This window comes from Mustelus asterias, chromosome 24 (assembly GCF_964213995.1).
Source record: "Mustelus asterias chromosome 24, sMusAst1.hap1.1, whole genome shotgun sequence".
In the NCBI taxonomy this organism is placed as follows: domain Eukaryota; kingdom Metazoa; phylum Chordata; class Chondrichthyes; order Carcharhiniformes; family Triakidae; genus Mustelus; species Mustelus asterias.
Genome location: NC_135824.1, coordinates 30,396,476 through 30,416,292, shown reverse-complemented (window position 1 = coordinate 30,416,292; position 19,817 = coordinate 30,396,476). Strand labels below are relative to the sequence as shown.

At 42.3% G+C, this 19,817-nt stretch overlaps 1 protein-coding gene and 1 non-coding gene across 4 annotated transcripts in view; one reads left to right on the top strand and one right to left on the bottom strand.

Annotated features, from left to right (window-relative positions):
* The window catches only part of LOC144511297 (RNA polymerase II elongation factor ELL2), an 89,105-nt gene that overhangs the window by 16,089 nt on the left and 53,199 nt on the right, over positions 1-19,817 (top strand). The gene's annotated exons all lie outside the window — the stretch shown is intronic.
* Positions 1,124-1,288, bottom strand: LOC144511546 (U1 spliceosomal RNA). The gene has a single exon (XR_013500841.1). It is a non-coding gene; the product is annotated as a U1 spliceosomal RNA (small nuclear RNA).

Genomic DNA, 19,817 nt, shown 5'->3' with positions numbered 1-19,817 from the left:
GCAGATCGTTCTTTGTCTCAGTATCTAGATTGCAATGCCTAATTTATTTTGGGTTAATGAATCAAACTTTGCCCTCCTGTGTCCAGTGTGAGAAAAGAATTGTTCGGTCAAAACAAAAGTAAAATCACTTTTTAACCAAAAGGAAGAGTTATAGACTTAAATCCTGCCCCATCTGGTTTTATTCATTTAATGGTATAGTCTCCTCTCTTTCCCTCCCTTATAAGATGTCATCCTTGGCAAATGCGCGTTGTTAGTATCTGCAAAGCTGTAGTTTGGGTCAGTTCACACCACCACCGCAACACCTTATACAATATACATTCAGTCGGTCCATTCTAGTGCCTGAAGTCTCTGCTCCTCAATAAGCACTTACCTTACCTAACCCTAACCTTTAAGTCTTGTCATATACTAACTTGATTACTACTGGCATCGCAGAATCTCTTAGAGGGAGGGTGAACCAATTTTCAGGATTCTATTTTGCATACATTTGCGTAGTCAATTTTAGATTGGCTGTGAATAAGGGTGGTTGCTAGCGATGGATAGTATAGGAAGAAAAGTTCCTTGGAATTGTCTTTTTTTTAAAAAAAAGCTAAGGTTTCCTATTTAAGTGATTTTTGTCAATCATTTTGTTATAAGTTGCGAATCTCTTACCATGGCGTACTTGGGATGATTTATTTTGATTCTGAGAAAACACAACATTAAAAAAAATATTTGCCTGGTATATGTAAGTATTTTCTGTCGCATTTGTGGTGGTGCTGTCTCTAAAATAAAATAGATTTGCTGTACATCATCATGGCAATTAAGAAGTGTTAAAACTATCTGTCTAGTAGGCCAGGTAAGGACCACTGAAACTGCCTGATTAGCTACAAAAGAACCTTACTTTTACTCTTTCCAGCTTTTACAAACCTGTTTGTTGCTCATCTGATGGCTCAGCAAGTCTATCCAATGAGCTGCTGATTCAGATGCCTAACAGCATTCCAGGTCTACAAGCGTTTAACACATTCATTTGTTCTGGATCTTTTCCTCTTGCCGCCCTTTGCTGGCAGCTTTTTCTGTGCTTTCTTGGCTCCCTTCTTGGAAACCGGTGCTTTCTTCTCACCAACCATGGTCACAGTTAATTTCAGACACAGAATCCCTTTGCGAACGCAGTCCCCCACTACCACAAATTTTGCAATCGAGTATCCCGCATTTGGGGACATCGCAGGCGTCAACACACCCGAAGTGCAATGGGCTAGCCTCGTCCTGGGCGAACCACCTGCTTGTTCGTGGTTTCACCCCTGTTCTGTAGTAGGTTGGTTCTTGCAATGTAGACAAAATGCTGTCCCATTGATTTTATTTAAATCTGGAGTAAATCAACTGTTTGCAAGTCGCTCTAATGTATCTGACCTCAGCCTGGGGCATTGTAAGTGTACTGCTAATCATCAGCCACCTTGCGTTATGGAGGGACAAGTTGGTTTGGTTCTTAATTCTGATTGCTTTGCAACAATCACTTCTGGGAGTGCTTGCCTGCGGTTGTTGGGGGAAGAATTCATCCAGAGCCTAACCTGCAACTCCCTTTAAATTAGGTTGATGGGATAAGAATTTTAGCACGAGTGTGGTTTGCCTGATGTTGAATGTACATGTTCAGCTGTACAAGATTAAGAAAGGGTGTTGACTGGAGTGTTGGAGACACTTGTGATGTTCCCTTACACTCTAGATGCGCACTGTCAAGGCTGGCAGAAGAATAAAAGCCACATTGCTCACTTACTGTTATCTTGCCAATGTCCATCGAACCAATGTCCAACAGGGATCAGTACATTTAGAGAAGGAGAGAAAATTTACCAACTGTGATAAATACATAGTTTCCATGTGAGATCTATTTGCGATGGACTCTATCATGCTCAAGGGGGGGATTCTTTGGAAGTAAAGAAAAAGGACAATTTCCCTGACTAATCCTACAAATTATTGGTTGTTTATAAATCTTAATCCATGGGTCTTAGATTTCTAGAAAATATTCAGTGTGAGGTTTTATGATTTCTGCTCGGTTAGTTTTCTCAAATCTCTTTTGTGGCGGCACGGTAGCACAGTGGTTAGCACTGCTGCTTCACAGCTCCAGGGTCCCGGGTTCGATTCCCGGCTCGGGTCACTGTCTGTGTGGAGTTTGCACATTCTCCTCGTGTCTGCGTGGGTTTCCTCCGGGTGCTCTGGTTTCCTCCCACAGTCCAAAGGTGTGCGGGTTAGGTTGATTGGCCAGGTTAAAAATTGCCCCTTAGAGCCCTGAGATGCGTAGGTTAGTGGGGTTAGCGGGTAAATATGTGGGGGTAGGGCCTGGGTGGGATTGTGGTCGGTGCAGACTCGATGGGCCGAATGGCCTCCTTCTGCACTGTAGGGTTTCTATGATTCTATGATTCTTGTTGTTAATATTAATTGTAATCTGCAGCTGCTGCCTTGTGACTACAGAAGCTCCCAACCATGTCAATCATTTCATCTGATTTTATGAAGTGTATTCAAGGATGTTCTACTTCATTTTAAACTTTTCCACGTACCATTCAACTCCCAATTTATGTTACAGTAACAGGGAGATGATGGCCTAGTGGTATTATCGCCAGACTATTAATTCAGAAGCTCAGCTAATGTTCTGGGGACCCGGGTTTGAATCCCACCACGGCAGATGGTAGAATTTGAATTCAATAAAAAAATCTGGAATTAAGAATCTACTGAAGACTGTGAAACTATTGTCGATTGTCAGAAAAACCCGTCTGGTTCACTGATGTCCTTTTGAGAAGGGAAATCTGCCGTCCTTGCCTGGTCTGACCTACATGTGACTCCAGAACCACAGCAATGTGGTTGACTGTCAACTGTCCTGGGCAGTAAATACTGATGTGGAGATGCCGGCATTGGACTGGGGTAAACACAGTAAGAAGTTTAACAACACCAGGTTAAAGTCCAACAGGTTTATTTGGTAGCATTTGCTACCAAATAAACCTGTTGGTCTTTCACCTGGTGGTGTTAAACTTCTTGCAGTAAATACTGGCCAGTCAGCGACGCCCACGAATGAATTAAAAAAAAACAAGCTGAGAGGAGATGGAGCTGGAAGCTTAATGCGGTGTCAGCTTGACAACAGCCTAGCTCAGTGTGAGACATAAGGCCAGAGAGGGAGGTGAAACCAGTTGCAATGGGGCAGAATTTCTGTTTGGGGGGGGCTGAAAATGATGGATTTGACTTTGCTAATTTTAAAATAGAAAGACATTGTAGCTCATCTAAGACTGTATATTGAGCAGACATTCTGATAACACAGGTAGTGGAGTGGTTGAGAAAGGTGTTGGTGTGGTCAGAGTCCTTGCGGAGCCTGAGATCATGCAGAAAATTAGTTGCTCCAATTGATTGCATGGCAATAACTGTTTCAAAAGTAATTAATTGATTGTGGAGCACTTTGGGACATGCTGAATGTATTTTCAACCCATTGCATTTCTGTGTCATGCTTAAAAACTATAAAGAAACAAAGGCAGCACGGTGGCACAGTGGTTAGCACTGCTGCCTCACAGCGCCAGGGACCGGGTTCGATTTCCGGTTTGAGACACTGCCTGTGTGGAGTTTGTACATTCTCCCCGTGTCTGCGTGGGTTTCCTCTGGGTGCTCCGGTTTCCTCCCAGAGTCCAAAGATATGCAGATTAGGTGGATTGGCTATGCTGATTTGTGTCGGGGGACGAGCTAGGGTAAATGCATGGGGTTATAGTGATAGGGCTGGGTGGGATTGTGGTCGGTGCAGACTTGATGGGCCGAATGGCCTCCTTTTGCACTTGTAGGGATTCTATGATTTACAATATGCAGAAATTACCAGAGCTGTGACGTTGACTGCTTGCTAACTGATTGTTTAGCAAACAAGGCCTCAGTTCTGACGTCCAGCCTGCAAAGCAATTGAGCTTGGGTGCAAAATTGGATTTTAAAGCGACCATTATTTGGGTGTATAGGGACCTCTTGGGAATCAAAATTGTGTCCCAATGTGCATGCACACAGTTCTGCGGTGATTCGCTCAGAACACCATCTAGTGAGGGTGTTTGTGTGTGCAATTAATGTCCAACAGAAGGATGCAGAGAAGGCAGATCATGACACCAATCAGCATGCAATGACCATTTGACTCGAATGGTGCCATTTTTGAGCTCGACGCTCTAGTCAACATCTTCTCTTAACCTTGTGCAGCTGAACATATATTCAACATCATTCAACCTCTCCCAAACTCCGATCCCATCAACCTAATTTGAAGGAAATTGCAGGTTAGACACTAGTTGAAATCTTCTGGCTGTTCTACAATTTTGCAAGTGGTTGGTACTTCCTATAGTTATCCAGGTTGCAAAAATCTACAGGGAGTGTTGTGGCAGGTGCTGAAAGAACTTTGCTGACTTCAAGGCTTCTGCAGGAACCATTTGCTCCCAGACATGCACAGTTTTAGGCATTCCCCTTGAAATATGTTATAACTGGGAGCTGAGCAGGTAACATACAGAGTAGGACAAGCTGCTCGATGATGGAGGGGGAGGAGGAGGGGGAAGATAACACAGCAAGGGTCTATATCCATCCAGGATGGCCAGGGAGCTATTCTCAAAACCTGAACCTCCGTGTCATACAGTGTGTGAGAAATCTGTGTTTCAATAAAGACATTGTTGGGTTCGTTCATTCCTTTGAACAGGTGAGGAAACAGCACTGGTACAGGGGTTTTAAAATGAATTTCTTTTATTGAACAGATCTTCAGAAAATTAGCATGACAGAAGAGAAAAGAAGATTCAGTGAATCTGGAGGCTGGCTTCTACTGCCAGCCCATGTGCTAAATTTTTAACAGGATCTTGAAACTGAACTGAAAAAACACACTAAAATCCACATTATATCTCAATCCTTATCTCGTTATTGTAAGTGTCCTCGCAGCCCGTCTCTGTCTTGAGAAACAAGCCTTGCAGATGCTGTTATGAAAAACTTGTTTTGCCTGCATTGTGTACCCTTTAGGAATGCAGTCAACGTTTAGCTAACCCAGCATGCCTTCTGAGTTTTAAAATGTAGTCAAGTTAGTGTTAGTTAACCCTACAGTCTAGCATTTAAATGTAATTGTATAGGCAGAAATGTCTTAAAATGAAGTCTTTGCATAGACTGAAACAAACAGGGGCTAAGAATACATAGGATTTCTCAGGTATCCTCTCTGAAATCTGCCATCTGCTGCAACCGCAGCTGAAACCCAGAGCAGGACATGGACCACATTTTCAGTGGCTGTGATAATGACTGTGGCAATAAAGTTTTAAGTGCCTCAATTTGTTTCCAGGTTGTAGCCGGAGCTATTTTCAACATCTTGTGGTTTGCTATCCATTGTAGCACAAGGGAGGTCTCTGAAATGTTCCATTTTTATCTTCCCAGAGACCAACAGGGGAAGTGAGCACATGACATTGTTCAGATTGCAGGCTTTCTCGTGGTGTGGGATGCTATTGACTACATGTCAAGTTTGCCAGTTAACAGAACTGAAAGAGATCTTTTCAATGTCCAAAGTGTGATTATATGCAGTCAAGAATGCAGGCCAGTGCTGGTATCCCAGTGGGACAAACCATTAAGCCTGGTACCAGGTAATACCAGCGCACCATGCATTTTGGCTACCTATTGCAGCTGGTATCAAAGCCACGAAACCCATAAAACTGGCAGCGATTGGGTTCCCACCCAACTACAACTGGTATATATAGGGGATTGTGGATGAGTCACTGCCAGCTTTGATTCTGCACGGACTGGTTATTGGCCCATTTCACTCCAGCATGGCTCTGAATGATGTACCTTGCTGCTTTTATTCCTTTAAAAAAAAAATGTTTTGACTGTTTTATTATTTATTTTGTATTTGTGTTTTATTATTTATGGGGCTATTGCCAGCTTTGAATGCTGTCTTCACTGCTTCATTATTTTATTTTTATTGTTTTTACTGTATTATTAACCACTGTTCAACGTGATGCAAGTTAATTGTGCATCATGATTCCCATGCATATTTTCAGGGCTTTCAAATTTAAATCCTTACTATTGTTAGGGAGCAATGTATAACTTTAAATTGAAAAATTATAGATATTTAGTTATGCTCAGAAAGGTAAAATTCTTTGTTTCATTTTTTGGTTGTTTGAGCTTTGGTGTCTTGAAGTCTGGCTGGACTTTTGGTTGAAAGATTTGTCTTGGTGTTGTTTATTATAGATATACAATTTTTAATTATGTTTTACAACCCCGGAAGTTTAGTTTTATTTATTAGTGTTACAAGTAGGCTTACATTAACACTGCAATGAAGTTACTGTGAAGATTCCCCAGTTCCCACACTCTGACGCCTGTTCGCTTTACTGAGGGAGAATTTAGCATGGCCAATGCACTTAACCAGCACGTGTCTCGGACTGTGGGAGGAAACTGGAGCACCCGGAGGAAACCCACGCAGACACTGGGAGAACTTGCAAACTCTACACATTCACCCAAGACTGGAATCGAACCCAGGTCCCTGGAGCTGTGAGGCAGCAGTGCTAACCACTCTTCCACCATGAAGAGATGGGTTAAAAAGGAGTTAGATATTTAGTGATTTTTGAGAAAAACGCGAAGTAGGAAAAACTTGGTTATTGCCTAGTAAGAAGTCTCACAACACCAGGTTAAAGTCCAACAGGTTTATTTGGTAGCACAAGCTTTCGGAGTGTCACTCCTTCGCCTGAAGAAGGAGCGACACTCCGAAAGCTTGCGCTACCAAATAAACCTGTTGGACTTTAACTGGTGTTGTGAGACTTCTTACTGTGCTTATCCCAGTCCAAGACCGGCATCTCCACATCATTGTTGTCTAGTGACAGTGGTCAAGTGACAGAGACCATAGAAAGGCAGAGAAAAGTGTCAGAGCATGAAGACTCTGATGTTTCGGCTCTCTGAGAAGTGAAAAGTACAACACTAGTGGGACAGTAATTAATTGAATAGTTAGTTGTAGGGCTCAGTAATGTGTTCAGTTTGGCAGTGTTGTTACTGAAACAGTGAGTTTAAAGTGCAGTTATTTTTGGATGTCTCGGGAAGAGATGCAAGTTGGGTGAGAAGCACCAATCAAGAATTCACAGAAGGAAGCCTTTTGGATAGGATCAAGCGTAGAATATAGCCCAAGATCAGGTATAATGACTGTTCTTGCTATCTTGCATCTAGTATGCCTCTTGTGGGGCCATGATGCCTCCCCCTCCATCTTCCTGGTGGAGACCCTTCGTGAATGTAGCCCAATCCATCACGCAAACCAGCCTCCCATCCGTTGACTCTGTCTATACTTCCTGCTGCCTTGGCAAAGCAGCCAGCGTAATTAAGGACCCCACGCACCCCAGACATTCTCTCTCCCACCTTCTTCCTTCGGGAAAAAGATACAAACGTCTGAGGTCACATACCAACCGACTCCAGAACAGCTTCTTCCCTGCTGCTGTCAGACTTTTGAATGGATTTTGCCTAGCTATGACTGTAACACTACATTCTGCACTCTCTCGTTTCCTTCTCTATGAATGGTATGTTTTGTCTGCATAGCGTGCAAGAAACAATACTTTTCACTGTTAATACATGTGACAAATCAAATCAATATGAAGAAGGCCAAAGATTGCAAGGGCATCTCTAATTTTCACTGATGCCTGTGCCTGGGAAATCGGTTTTCCATTGCGGGGAGGGGTGGGGGTATTTGGAAAATTGCTGCTTTGTGCCAAGAAATTTTGTTTCTCATTCGGCTAGAACTCCGTCCAACCCAGCAAGATGGGTAAAACTGCAACCGTTTTAAGTCGATTGAACTGCTCTGGAAACAGCCTTGTACCACAAACAAAGTGGCGTTTAAAGCATCAAAGTAATAATCATTCCTGTGCTTCTCCAGTATTAGTCAATAATTAGTTGTGACAGTGCGTAATGGCAGAAGTCTGAATAGCCAAATGAATTTTTCCCGATCTTCACATGCTACCAACAGTGGGGCACCGAGAAGTGAAACGGGTCAGATTTGGCATTGACATCTGCTGTTTCTAATGTTGGTTTCACACTGCCATGTAAATTTCCTAGAACACAGTGAAGTTTCACACTATAGTGTGCAGTTATTTTGTGACATCTATTCAAGCTGGCATATTAGAACGGTACTCAGTGGAAAAAGAGCTGCTTGCAATCAACGTGCAGCTGTGTTTTCTTGCTTCGTCCAGCGTTACTGGGATCCGACAGAGACATGATGTTTTTATCAGTTCGTTCCCTTTACCTTCATCGTGATGTTGGCTATGACATTAATGAGAAGGTATTCTTCCAGAATTACACACGGATAAGCTTCAGAAGCAGGTGAAAAACTCAGTTCAGAGATTGCTAATTCTCAATTTGCTATTATTGCACACAATTTAAGGAATAGTAATATAATAGTAACAGTAGCCAAACTTTCTTTTTAAAAAGAACAAACTACAGTGCTTTCATCTCCCATACAAAGTCAATTGAATCACTCACCAGTGATGGAGTGAATGCCTCTGTGGTTGTTACAGCCCCTCCCTTCAGACCGTGATGTTTTTTTAATTGCGCACCCTGGACTGTTTTAATTTGCCTGCAGAGCTGACAGCTCCCTAACGTCGAGTTAGTTATTCACACAAGTGAATATACAAAAGTAATAATCTCAAAAGTTTTTTTTTAAAAGGGGCTTGGACTTGTTTGAATGTAAATGTATAAAATTCCCCATTGCCTGGACTTATGTAACTGAGTAAAGGGAAAAGCTGATTACAAATTTTCAGAGTAAAATAAGTTTCGAATTGCATAGGAAGTGTTTTATTTGATAAATGTGCTTACTGTAAATTTTCTGTTTCAAGCTAAAGAAAACTGTTTGCAAAGGTTACTCGGCTGTGATTTGGGCTCCATTTTGTTACAATGCTGTACTTAAAATATGGTCAAGTTGACAGCATTAACGTTCATGGCTCAACTGTGAGCTCTCCCTCCCTCCATTGTGCTCTGGGGATTTTCACAGTACCTTCATTGCAGTGTTAATGTAAATCTATTTGTGACTAATAAATAAACCAAACCGGATCTTCTATCTGCACACCTTGCCAAGGGTACAGATTTGAACCTCCTTCAGGCTATTAACACAACATTAGCTACATTAGAGAACCTTTCAGGCGCGACTGTGTTTGCGACCAGAGTTTTGCAGATCTAGAATGTGTAATGCGGCCTACTAACAGTTAAGAATTTAGTGCTCACTTTGGGGATGCTAATGTTAATTATTGCTGTCACCAGAATACTGCTGCATTTCACAGTGGTATAGGCATGATGCGAATAATTGTTCACACACAATCTGTCTGGTTCTTCGAAAACCAACTGCATCTGATAGCAACACTGCTTGACTTCAGCTAATTAAAGGGATTTTGCTGCAGACCATTTAAAGCAGCGACACACCAATTTGCCATAAGACAAAGGATGATTGTCACCTTACATGTTTTTCACTTGCCTTGTTGTGAAAGCCTGTTGATTCATATTTATTGGAGAAAAGAATAATGTGCTGCTTAATGAAAAGGCTGCTCTTAAATAATATACAATAATGAAGGTTTAAGGATTGCAAAATCCACTGTAGCCAATGTGTGTATTTAGTTGTTTTAAACAATACTTTCACTTCTTAAATTCAGTTGAAGGTTACTAATGAGGGAGGACTCTAAGTTGCTATACTGGATTTATATTCTAGTTGTGCTTAAAATTCAAATTTTGGTAACATTCTTGGAGTTTTTGCATATTTTCTTTATGATTTCTTTCGTGGGATGTGGGTGTTAGCGTTTGTTGTCCATCTCTAACTGCTCCTCAACTACCCTTTGGCTGAGTGCCAAATTCTCCGTTCTTGCTGGCAGCCACGGCGGGGCATGGTTTTTCTAACTTTGCCTGTTGATTTTTCTCTTCTAACTGAAGTGACTGGTAGAATTGGTTTTCAAGTTGTGGCAGTATTCATGTATAGTCTTGCGTGTATTGTGCAGAAAAGTGCCCAAGACTAGTCTTTGATGTGCGCACCTTCATGCGCCTATCTCAGCAAATATTGCAGAAGAAGCTGTTTTCACTGAGACAGTCTGTGAAGAATTATGTTTGTAGAAGATTTTATAACTGATAACACCGCATTGTTTACACTGAAATTTTAGGTGACAATTTTCACCTACAAGAGATTTAAAGTGGAATGCAATCCTGTTAAGCTTGGAAAACTTTGAAATTGAACGCAGATTACAACCCCTACAACCAGAAGAGACAAAACATTTGCATCTACGCTGGATTTTAACTCGCTGGTGGAACGTACTAACTTTGTGTGGTAACTTTAGTCCTCCGCATTATGTAATTTGAGTTGCTCTTCACTTCTTGTATAGATGCTGCCATCTTTTTTTATTCATTTGTGGGACATGGGTGTTGCTGGCTGGCCAGCAGTTATTGCCCATCCCTAGTTGCCCTTGAAGGGCAGTTGAGAGTCAACCACATTGCTCTAGGTCTGGAGTCACATGTAGGCCAGACCAGGTAAGGGCAGCAGCAGATTTCCTTCCCTAAAGGGCATTAGTGAACCAGATGGGTTTTTCTGACAATCGACAATGATTTCATGGTCATCAGTAGATTCTTCTTTCCATTTTTGTTGCATTCAAATTCCACCATCTGTTGTGGCGGGAATCAAACCCAGGTCCCAGAGCATCAGCTGACTTTCTGGATTAATAGTCTAGTGATAATATTACTAGGCCATTGCCTCCTCTGAAGAGTTAATTGCGCAGTTTGTTTATAAAAATCACGTCTATTGTAGGTTGGAGCTAGAATCTGTGACTTCATTTAAAACATAGTGAAATCTTTTCACACGTAACTGGGCACCACTGCAAAAAAACAAATGGATCTACCTCTGTTAGATATACATAGCCAGCTTATAGTGTCATTACTATGAAGTGGCTAGACTTTTTTCTGCAGCATTCAGCTTGTTTTTCTTTTGCACCATCACTTGCTGGAAATATAAGCTGATAGATAACAGTGTGGTAATTGCAATGGAGCATTGCAGACGCTAGTGAATGGCAGGACCGTCGGTGCAAATTAATTCACCACCCTCAGAATGAAGACATTTCTCCTCATCTTAGTCCCAAATGGCTTACCCCATATCCTGAGACTGTGACCCCTTGTTTTAAAACCCCAGCCAGGGGAAGCATAATCCCTGCATCTAGTCTGTCCGGCCCTGTCAGAATATTGTATGCTTCAATGGGATCACCCCTCATTCTTCTAAACTCCAGTTAATACATTCCTAGTCGACCCAATTCTCTTCATGCGACAATCCTGCCATCCCAGGAATTGGTTTGGTGAACCTTCACTACACTCCTATGACAAGTGTATCCTTTCTTAGATAAGGAGATCAAACTGCGCACACAACTCCAGGTGTGATCTCACCAAGGCCCTGTACAGCTGCAGTAAAGCATCCATGCTCCTGTACTCAAATTCTCTTGCAGTGAAGCCCAACATATCATTTGTCTTCCTAACTGCTTTCTGCACCTGCATGCTTGCTTTCAGTGACTAATGCACAAAGGCACCCAGGTCCCTTTGTACATCAACATTTCCTAATCTATCTCCATTTACATAATACTCTACCATTCTCTTTTTCCTACTGAAGTTAATAACTTCACGCTTTTCCACATTATACTGCATCTGCCATGTAGGGGCGGCACGGTAGCATAGTGGTTAGCACTGTTGCTTCACAGGGACCTGGGTTCGATTCCCGGCTTGGGTCACTGTCTGTGTGGAGTTTGCACATTCTCCTCGTGTCTGCGTGGGTTTCCTCCGGGTGCTCCGGTTTCCTCCCACAGTCCAAAGATGTGCGGGTTAGGTTGATTGGCCATGCTAAAAAATTGCCCTCAGTGTCCTGAGATGCGTAGGTTAGAGGGATTAGTGGATAAATATGTAGAGATGTGGGGGTAGGGCCTGGGTGGGATTATGGTCGGTGCAGACTCGATGGGCCAAATGGCCTCTTTCTGTACTGTAGGGTTTCATAGAAATTACTTTCTATTTCTATTTGTCCACTCGCTCAACTTGTCTAAATCACCTTGAAACCACTTTACCGCCTCCTCACCACTCACAATTCTACCTAGTTTTGTGCCATCAGCAAACTTGGAAATATTACATTTGATTCCATCATCCAAATTGTTGAGATATATTGTGAATACTTGTGGCCCAAGCACTATCCCTGTGGTACCTGCTATACCTTCCACTCTGAAAAATGCACACTTATTCCTACTGTTTCCTGTCTGCTAATCAATTCTCAATCCATGCCAGTATATTATCCTATTTAATTTTGCACACTAATATCTTATGAGAGACATTATCAAAGGTTTCTGAAAATCCAAATGCACCAAGTCCACTCAATCTCCCTTTATCTATTCTGCTAGTTACGTCCTCCTACAAGCTCCAGTCAGTTTGTCCTCAAACTTGAGTGGGTTTGTCGAACATTATTTCCTTTTCATGAATCCATGTTGACGTTGCCTAATCCTGCTGATATTTTCTAAGTGACCTGTGACTCTTTAAAATAGACTGTCGCATTTTTCCTATTATTAATGTTAGGCCAATTGATTTGAAATTCCCTGTTTTCTCCTGCCCTCCTGTTTTAAATAGTGGAGTTACAATTGCTACTCTCCAGTTTGCTAGGACAGTTCCAGAATCTACAGAATTTTGGAAGACGACAACCAACGTATCCACTATTTCCATGGCTACCTCCTTTAGTACCCTGGGATGTAGATTATCTGGTCCTAGGGATTTATCAGCTTTCAATCCCATTAATTTTTTCAGCTCTTTTATTAATGCTAATTGCCTTCAATTCCTCCTCTGAGACCCTTCCCTAGCATTTCTGGGAAGTTATTTGTGTCTTCAGAACTAAAGTAGTTGTTAATTGCCCCGCCATTTCTTTTTTCTCCATTATCAACACTCCTGTTTTGGAACGTAAGGGGCTTACATTTGTCGTCTTTTTTTTAATGCTTTTATATGCTTTTACAGTCTTTTTTGTTCCTTGCAATTCTCATACTCTACTTATCCCCTCTTAATAAATCTCTTTATCCTCCTTTACTGAATTTAAAACTGTTCCCAATCTTCAGACTTGTAGCTTTTTCTAGCAACTTTACGTGATTCCTCTTTGGATCTAATACTCTCCTAAATTTATGTTGTTGGCTATGGTTGGGTCACTTTGCCTGTTGCGTTTTTGTACAGGAAGGAATGCATAACTGTTGCAAAGGATGCATTCGTTCCATAAATATTAGCCGTTGCCCATCCCTTATCCTGCCTTTCAATTAAGCTACCCAATCTATCGCAGCCAATTCGTCCCTCATACCTTCATAGTTTCCTTTGTTTAGATTTAGGACTCTAGTTTTGGATTGAACTACTTCACTTTCTACCCCAATGAAGAATTCTATCATGCTATGCTCACTCTTCCCTAAAGGACCCCGCACAACAAGATTATTAATTAACCCCTTCTCATTGCTCAATAACAAATCTAGGATAGCCTGTTCCCTAGTCATTTCTTCAGCACAACTGGTCCATAAAACTATCCTGTATACACACACTAGGAACTCATCTCCCACAGTATTATTGGTAACATGGTTTGTCCTGTCTATATGTAGATATATAGATGAAGAAGGCAATAGGGTGAATTAGAGTCAAACCAGATACAGAAAGAGCAACAGAGGGGGAAAGGAAGATGTATTGAGATAGAAAAAAAAACAGACAAGTGAAAAATAAGAAAATTAAAAATCTGACTTGGAAATTTCTAGTAATTCATGCTACCTGATGGAATGAGACGCCAGTTTAAATTGCTCTGTTTCTGGGCCAGAGAGATTGATTGATGATTATTGATAATTATCAATAATAAAAACAGAAAATGCTGGAAACACTCAGCAGATCTGGTCGCATCTGTAAGGGAGCAAAAAAAAAGTTAATGTTTCAGGTCTGTGACCTTGCATCACATTTCTAGCATCCACAGTATTTTGCTTCTGTATTAATAATTATCACAATGTTAAAAGGGTACATGTACTATTAATCACGGGGCCTAACTTTCTGCATAAGGTTAATGGACGGTTGGTACAAGAATCCAGCAATTTGTTTAAAAAGAAAATGTGGGAATGCTATTCGTGTGAAGCAAATAGTGGAATGGAATAAATCAATTTGCAAGTTGGTGCAACTCGCACCATATCACGCTGGCTGATTTGTGCAAAATGTGTGTCTTACTGCATGCATGATTATCATGCAGTAGTTGATCTTTTTGGCCAAATATAGCCCAGTGTAGTCTGTCTGTTTCTGTATTTGAATACCACAATGTTGTGACTGACAGACTGAATGTCTTTCCACATCTGAATATCACGCAAGGTTTGAATTGACAAATAATACATTTCAAGTTTGTACTGAATTACACAAATGGAAGTTACAACTTTCTGTTGCCGTACTTCAGTTGTTAGTAGTGATACTGATGTAAAGATAATATCACTTCTAGTAATTAGTTCCCTCAATTCATATTTAATTTAATATTAAAAAGGACACTGTTTTATTTCAGAATCCTTACCTGTCAATATGGAGCAGCAGATAGATTGAAATGTACGTAGTTCCTGCTATATCCACTGTTCTCCTGTCTACTCACTGGCCTCAACTTTGCTCAGTTTAACTTTGGATGCACTTGTGTTTAAGGATACAGAGCTTGTGCTTTTTCTCAAAACTGAGCAGCAGACTTTTTTTAGTTTACTAAAGTTTTCTTAAGGTTCATTTATTAGTAAAAGTAAAGTTTATTTACTAGTCGCAAGTAAGGCTTACATTAACACTGCAATGAAGCTACTGTGAAAATCCCCTAGTCGCCACACTCCGCTGCCTGTTCAAGTACACTGAGGGAGAATTTAGCATGGCCAATGCACCTAACCAGCACGTCTTTTGAACTGTGGGAGGAAACCGGAGCACCCGGAGGAAACCCATGCAACACGGGGAGAATGTGCAGACTCCATACAGACAGTCACCCAAGCTAGAACTTGTACAGTAAAGCTGCAGAGCCTGTAATTCTTTCTCCTTTGGCTGATTTTAATATGGTGGCTTTGGTAAATTTAGGATTGGAGGATTGAATTGAAAACCAGGCTCATTGTAGAACATTCAGACATGAAGTGAAAAGAAAAACAAATGAGAGGTAAAGAGAGACTCAGAAGAAACTGGCAGCTATCATAAAATGGAATCCAAGAGCCCTCTGAAGGCATACATTGATGTTCAATGGCAATATCATCACTGAACCATCCTGTGGGGGTTAACCATTGACCAGAAACTGAACTGGATTAGCCATATAAATATTGTAGCTACAGGTCAGAGGCTGGGAATTCTGCGGCAAGTAACACACCTCGTGACTCGCAGAGTCTGTCCACCACCTACAAGGCAAAAGTCAGGAGTGCGATGGAATCACACTCCACTTTCCTGGATGAGTGCAACAACACTCCAGAAGCTTGACACCATCCCAGACAAAGCTGGATTGGCACCCCATCCACCACCTTAAACATTCACTCCCTCCACCACTGATGCATCGTGGCAGCAGTGTGTACAACATGCAAGATGCACTGCAGCAACTTACCAAAGCTCTTTTGACAACACCTTCCAAACCCTCAACCTCCAACACCTAGAAGGATGCATGGGAACACCACCACCTCTAAGTTCACCTCCAAGTCTCTCACCATTCTGCTTTGGAACTGTATCGCTGTTCTTTCACTGTTGCTAGGTCTAGATCCTGAAATGCCCTTCCTAACAATACTGTGGGTGTATTTACACGTGGACTGCAGCGGCTCTAGAAAGCGGCTCACCACCACCTTCTGGAGGGCAATTATGAATGAGCAGTAAATGCTGGCTTAGCCAGCGATGCCCACATTCTGTGAAAGAATAAAAAATGTATAAATAGTAAAAGGGTGGTAAAAGGAGGCATGAGACTGATTATGGCACTAAAGGGGGATTTACACTTGGAAGTAGAGGCCATGACTGAGTACTAAATGAATACTTTGCCAAAGATGATGGTGTTGCCCAGTCATCATGAAATAGAAGGTAATTGAGACACTTGTTGGGCTAAAGATTGATAGAGGATAGGATCAATTGGTTATACTTAAAAGTTGAGGTCACCAAGACAACATGAGGTGTATGCAAAGATACTGAGGGAAGTAAGGGTGGAAATTGTGGAAGTGCCAGCTATAACCTTCCACTGGAGCTGAAGGGCTGAAGAATTGCAAATGTTACATTGTTTAAAAAGTGGGGAGGAAGGATAAACCCAGCAACTGCAGCCCAGTCAATTTAACTTAGTGATGGGGATTGAAGCTTTTAGAAATAATAATCTAGAACAAAATTAACCTGGGAAAATTGCAGATGTATTGGCGTTTATTGGTAGGGGGATTGAATTTAGGAGTCGTAGCGTTATGTTGCAACTGTACACAACTCTGGTGCGGCCGCACTTGGAGTACTGTGTGCAGTTCTGGTCCCCACATTACAGGAAGGATGTGGAGGCTTTGGAGAGGGTGCAGAGGAGGTTTACCAGGATGTTGCCTGGTATGGAGGGGAGATCCTATGAGGAGAGGCTGAGGGATTTGGGATTGTTTTCGCTGGAAAGGCGGCGGCTAAGAGGGGATCTTATTGAAACATATAAGATGATTAGAGGTTTAGATAGGGTGGATAGTGATAGCCTTTTTCCTCTGATGGAGAAATCCAGCACGAGGGGGCATGGCTTTAAATTGAGGGGGGGTAGTTATAGAACCGATGTCAGGGGTAGGTTCTTTACCCAGAGGGTGGTGAGGGATTGGAATGCCCTGCCAGCATCAGTAGTAAATGCGCCTAGTTTGGGGGCGTTTAAGAGATCCGTAGATAGGTTCATGGACGAAAAGAAATTGGTTTAGGTTGGAGGGTCACAGTTTTTTTTTTTAACTGGTCGGTGCAACATCGTGGGCCGAAGGGCCTGTTCTGCGCTGTAATGTTCTATGTTCTATGTATTATGGGAGATTTTTGTGTTTATCTTTGAGTCCAAAGATGTGCGGGGTTAGGTTGATTGGCCATGCTAAATTGCCCCTTAGTGTCCCGGGATGCGTAGGTTAGAGGGATTAGCGCGGTAAATATGTCGGGTTGCGGAGATGGGGCCTCGGTGGGATTGTTGTCGGTGCAGTCTCGTTGGGCCGAATGGCTTCTTTCTGCACGGTAGGGATTCTATGATTCTAACTAACTTGCTTCAGATTCTTGATGAGGTAACAGAGACGGTTGATGAGGGTAATGTGGTTGATGTAGTGTATGTGGACTTCCAAAAGGCATTTGATAAAGTGCCATGGAACAGGCTTGTGAGTGAAGTTAGAGTTCATGGAATAAAAGAGACAGTAACAATGTGGGTATGAAATTAGCTGAGTGACAGGAAAAGAGCGGTGGCGAATGGTTATTTTTCAAACTGGAGGAAGGTTTATAGTGCGGTTCCCCAGGGTTTGGTGTAACAATCCCTGCCTTTTAAATATATATTTAATGAACTACTTAAACATAGTCACATTTATCTACCATGTTCTTTTAATGTACATTTGATTTTGAAACTCATTGTCAATTTTTTTCATTTTTAGAAGTTGTTTGCATAAGGGTGTTTGAGAATCAATGTTATTCAGTAAAAAGGACTCATTTGTAGTGCACAGGAGACCTGTGAGCTTGTTATTTTCAGTACCTTTATGTTCAGGCAGAAAATTTGACTGTTCACCCATCTGCTCCTCAAGGTTAAACAGCATTGATTCGCATGTCTGAGCATGTTAGATTCTGCAATTACCTGCATTTACAGGATTCACAAGGGCACTTCAAAGCTACATAACTCTCCTGATTGGGAGTATGCACATCACTGGGAATAGAGCTATAGACAGACCACAACGGTGATGCTGTTGCTTGAGGGCCCTCCTTTCCTGTAATATCACCACTTTTGAAACCGTTCACAATCCTATTCAAGAGAGCTTTCAGATTGTTGGAATCAACACTATAGATTTCTTTCATTCCAATATTTCTTGGTCCTGTTATATTATTAGGGCGGCACAGTGGTTAGCACCAGAGACCCAGGTTCAATTCCGGCCTTGGGTGACTGTGTGGAGTTTACACACACTTCCCCATGTCTGCGTGGGTTTCCTCCCGGTGCTCCGGTTTCCTCCCACAGTCCAAAGATGTGCAGGTTACGTTGATTGGCCATGCTAAATTGCCCCTTGGTGTCAGGAGAATTAGCATGGTAAATACACGGAGTTACGGGGAGAAGGCCTGGGTGGGATTGTTGTCGGTGCAGGCTCGATGAGTCGAATGGTCTCTTTCTGCACTGTAGTGATTCTACAAAGCAGTTAGCAGAATCTGTACACACGTATCTGTAGGTTTGTGTCAGTTGCAGTACCATTTGCAGGAGTGAACCACATCCTACTTTAATAACTGCACCCAGTTCTTGACGTTCACCCAACTCTCACCTGTGGCTCCACACAGGTGCTTGTGGCTGTTGCCAAACCACAGTAACTGCATCGATTCGCAGGCCAAAGCTGGTGAGGTAGCATGTGGACTGGTGCCCTCGTGAGGGTGGATGCCTATGACTACCTCCAACCATCCTTTTTCAAATGCACAAAAAAGAAGCTGCCTGGACAGATGTAGCAGAGGATATGGTTTTCCCTTACTGGTACTGAAAGCATCGCAGCACAGCTGTGTGGACTGCTGTAAAGTTCATCAGTACGGGTGCAGAAGAAACCACAGATCACCCATGACAGCTGACCACATCTGCAATGATCTTGACTTGATAAATTACTGGGAGCAGATATGCAAGACCGAGAGTGGGACTGAGCCAACACACTCAACTCTCTCTCAGGTGTTTCTTGTAGGCACACCTTACCGACTCCTTCAGGCACATCCCGTTATATCCTGAAACGCACACCTTTAGCATTCATCCACTCACTGAAGTATATTGCAGGTGGGTTAAAAAGAAGAAACGGTAACTCTACTTAGCTTCCTGAAGCGTATGAACTCTTAAGGAACGATTAAGGAAACCGCTCCCAACCCCAGCACAGAGCTGGTCTGGTTAGTAGAGAGCAGTTGCAATATTCACCTTTGGGGTAGAAACAATCATCTCAAGGTTCTGCACCTACCTCTTGTATTGCAAGAAGTATCGCAACCGTGCACTGAAAACCACATCAGCTTTGCACTAGGGCTGGGAGCTGCTCTCTTTCTTGTGAACTTCCTAACTCTCAGACCACAATCAGTAAGGATAGGCAACAACACCACCTCCTCGATCATCCTCGACACCGATGCCCCACAAGGCTGTGTTCTCAGCCCCCTACTATATTCCTTATACACCTATGACTGTGTGGCCAAATTCCCCTCCAATTCTATTTTCAGGTTTGCTGACGACACCACCCTAGTGGGTCAGATCTCAAACAATAACGAGACAGAGTACAGGAATGAGATAGAGAATCTGGTGAACTGGTGCGGCAACAATAATCTCTCCCTCAATGTCAACAAAACGAAGGAGATTGTCATCGGCTTCAGGAAGCGTAAAGGAGAACATGCTCCTGTCTATATCAATGGAGACGAAATAGAAAGGGTCGAGAGCTTCAAGTTTTTAGGTGTCCAGATCACCAACAACCTGTCCTGGTCCCCCCACTAGTTAAGACCGCCCACCAACGTCTCTACTTTCTCAGAAGACTAAGGAAATTTGGCATGTTAGCCACGACTCTCTCCAACTTTTACAGATGCACTACAGAAAGCATTCTTTCTGGTTGTATTACAGCTTGGTGTGGCTCCTGCTCTGTCCAAGACCGCAAGGAATTACAAAAGGTCGTGAATGTAGCCCAATCCATCACGCAAACCAGCCTCCCATC